This window comes from Phocoena sinus, chromosome 20 (genome assembly GCF_008692025.1).
Source record: "Phocoena sinus isolate mPhoSin1 chromosome 20, mPhoSin1.pri, whole genome shotgun sequence".
Classification (NCBI taxonomy): domain Eukaryota; kingdom Metazoa; phylum Chordata; class Mammalia; order Artiodactyla; family Phocoenidae; genus Phocoena; species Phocoena sinus.
Window position 1 is genome coordinate 38,382,725 of NC_045782.1, and position 3,513 is coordinate 38,386,237.

Sequence of the window (3,513 nt, forward strand, 5' to 3'; positions counted from 1 at the left end):
CATTATTCCCCTAGTTTCAATCCCAACTCAGCAATTTGCCAGTTGTGTGGTCTTGATGGAGGCAGGCTTCTCGGTGTTTTCTTTTCCTCCTCTCAAAAAAGAGAAGAAAAATAACTGTTACCGCAGAGTGGTGAGAGGATTACAGGACATAAACATAAGGTGTTTAGAATAGTAAACTAACAGTATCAGAATCAGGAAGCAGGGATTTTCCTTAGGTTGGCATGACAATTTGTGGATTTAATCCTTCTTCTTTTTCCTTCGAAAAGAAATCAGGTCAACCAATTGTTAAATCACCGCAGAGTAGCCAATGCCCACTCTGCTGGCAAAGCCCCAGGGAGGGCCAGTGAGGAGGGGGTGTGTTGTGACAGGAAGTCAGGGATGGAAGTGGCCCACAGACTAGGGTAATTGGAAAAGCCAAAGGAATGGAGCTTTGGCATTGCTCTGGTCCCTGTCCTATTGGTCTCCTGGCCTCCAGTAGTTTCTGAGTGTTTTCAGCTCCACCCTGCTCAACACCTGCTCTGTACTGATACAGAAAGGCAGCCTCAGGCTTCCCTGGTGGTGCAGTGGTTGAGAGTTCGCCTGCCAATGCAGGGGACTCGGGTTCGTGCCCCGGTCCAGGAAGATCCCACATGCCGCAGAGGGGCTGGGCCCGTGAGCCATGGCCGCTGAGCCTGCACGTCCGGAGCCTGTGCTCCGCAACGGGAGAGGCCACAGCAGTGAGAGGCCCGCGTACCGTTAAAAAAAAAAAAAAAGAAAGAAAAAAGAAAGGCAGTCTCAATGCACAGGACCACCAGGGTCTCAGAGCAGTTGTAGGGAAGCCCATCCACATCCAGTAGCTTCTGCCCATCTGGAAGGCTGAGCAGGTCCTAGGCTCTGGGGCCAGCCTGTCATTCTCTGCAGCTTCCCCAAGACACAGGGTGACCCTGACAGAGACCAGCCATGCCTTCTACCGCTTGGAACACAGAGGCCCCAGGTAGTAAGGGTAGGTGGGCATCCTTCCCCAAGGATGGCAATCCAGCCTCTGCCTCTTGGCCTCCACCTTGTAGCTCATCCCAGGCTGCAATTCCCTGCAAGACCCATCTGGGGATGAGGCGATGGGAATTTAATAAGCAGCTCCAGCCCTATTTTCTGGTACCCAGCTTTAAATATCCCTGCAGTTTAGCCTGATCCTGACTGTGTGGGTCTTTGTTCCAAAGGCCCTGAAGCAGAACTGGGGAGTCAAAAGGAATTTGGAGTCACACATGCCTGAGTCAGAAATCTCCCTGAGCCTCAATTTCCCCATGTCATTATCCTTTATCAAAGGTACAGAGGGCTAAATGAGATATGGAAGCACCTAAGACAACCTTCCAGTCCTCCAGCCCCGGATGGTCTTGTGGTGGGGTGGGGCAGTGGGGGTGGGCTTCTCTTCGGGACACAAGCTATTTCTCTTTCAGCCCCTCCTCCTTTCCAGAGCCTATCACAGAGGGTCCTGCAGGACTTGAGGTAGGAGAGGGGGAAGAAGGGAGTCTGGGACAGGTGGCCTGGGAGGCATCGTCCACAAAGAGAGAGTTCTAGGTGCCTGCTAGCCTCTAGTCCTGGGAGGCAAGAAGGGATTGGGGGTCAGTTCCAAGGAGAGAGGGGGCTGCCATCACCCTCATCCTCCCCCGACCCCTCCTTCCCCCAATTCCGCAGGGGCCCAAACTAGATACTCTGGACCTTGCCCCCATGTTTACACCCACCTGTAGGGGCAAAGTTGAGTAACTGAGTCAGATTCCTGATTTGCTGGGTGTATGACCTTGGGCGAGTCACTCAGGCTCACTGTACCTCCACTTCTTCATCTAAAATGGGGATAATGAGAGTACCTCCCCACAGGGTGGGTAACACATGCAAAGCCCTTAGTGCATTGCTTGGCAAATTAGTAAGTGCTCAAAACATGTTAGCAGTTATTACCTCTACTCCTTTTCAAGACCTTCCTCCCAAATCCTGGTCCATTTTAACAAATCCATTCTTCCAAAACCAATTCAAGATTTCCCTCTTCCAAGGAGTCTCCAGAGAATCTTCTCAGGCCATCTTTTTTTACTGAGGCTCCCTCAAGACCTTTGGAGTACATTTGCATATGCGGATGAGTTCCTTTCATCAGTATTTCTTCTGGGTGTTGTGCGTTTCCTGTCTCTCCACTCAGTGGGGGAGGGGTCTCCATCCTCCCACTGGGAACTCCCCTTGGAAGGGCAGTGTTTCTTTCCTCTAGAATGAAGTTGATCTAGGTGTACTGATATGGAAATACCACTAAGATATATTGTTAAGTTTTAAAAAGTGAGGTAAAGAATAGTGTGTAGGGCATAATCCCATTTGGGTAAATGTTTATGTATGCATTGAAAAACATCTGGAAGGAATCGTAAACATATGGAGGCAAAGGAAAACTTTTCATGTTTTCCCTTCTATCCTATGTGAAAAATTTTAAATTCTAGACATATTATTTTTATAATGTGACAAGTTAGCTTAAATAAGCAAAATTTAAAAGATTTCCCTCAGTAATCATGGGTCTGGGTAATTCTCTGTTTCATTACCTTTTGCCACGTGGCTTTCTAAGTGTTTGTTTTCCTCCATGCCCTACAGCCTTCTCACTGCTGTCCCTTTCCCCCACCTCAGTGAAGACATGGCATACCTGCCTATACAAGTTTATGTGAGAATGTGAGCTTCGTAGATAGAGAGGTTTTCAATATACGGGGGGAACTTGCAGTTGATTGAACCCAGTGGTGAAGACTTCAGAAAAACTCAATCTTTGGACCAAATTGAGGGACAGTGTGTAGTGGTGGGAAGTCCTAGCTCAGCTGTGTCGTCACTAGTTGCATGACCTTGGGCACATCTCCTCTCTCTAGGTCTCAGTTTCCCCACCTGTAAACTGAAGCCTATACCTTCCTCAGTCTTAGAGAGGTGATGGTGAGAATGGGGAGGTTGGTTAGAGGAGGTGAGGCCCAGGTTCTCCAACCCAGAGAAGCTCCATTTTCATCTTCTATGTCCTGTGTAAGATTCTATGCAAGATTTCATTTGAAAATGATGATCCACTACTTACATTAAAAAAACAAACGAACAAAAATGAACAAACAAAAACCCTGGGCAAATGATTTTTAAGGGGGGGAGCCCTTCTTGTTTTAACACTGTGTGATTGCAAATATAACTTTTTGTGCATTGAGTTGGTCTAAATCAGGGTATGTCTGCATCTTTGTCTTCCCCTCCCCCGCCAGTGCCCAGCCTGGAGCTGCACCAGAGCTCAAGCCCACTGGAGTTTACATTTCTATGAATTGTGCTATAAATTATTTATCAGATTCAAGCCTAGTATTATTTAAACACTTACGTTTTACTCGTTTAACAGAGTGATTTTTCAAAAAGCCTAATCAGGGCTTCTCTGGTGGCGCAGTGGTTGAGAGTCCGCCTGCCGATGCAGGGGACACGGGTTCGCACATGCCGCAGAGCGGCTGGGCCCGTAAGCCATGGCTGCTGAGCCTGTGTGTCCGGAGCCTGTGCTCCACAACG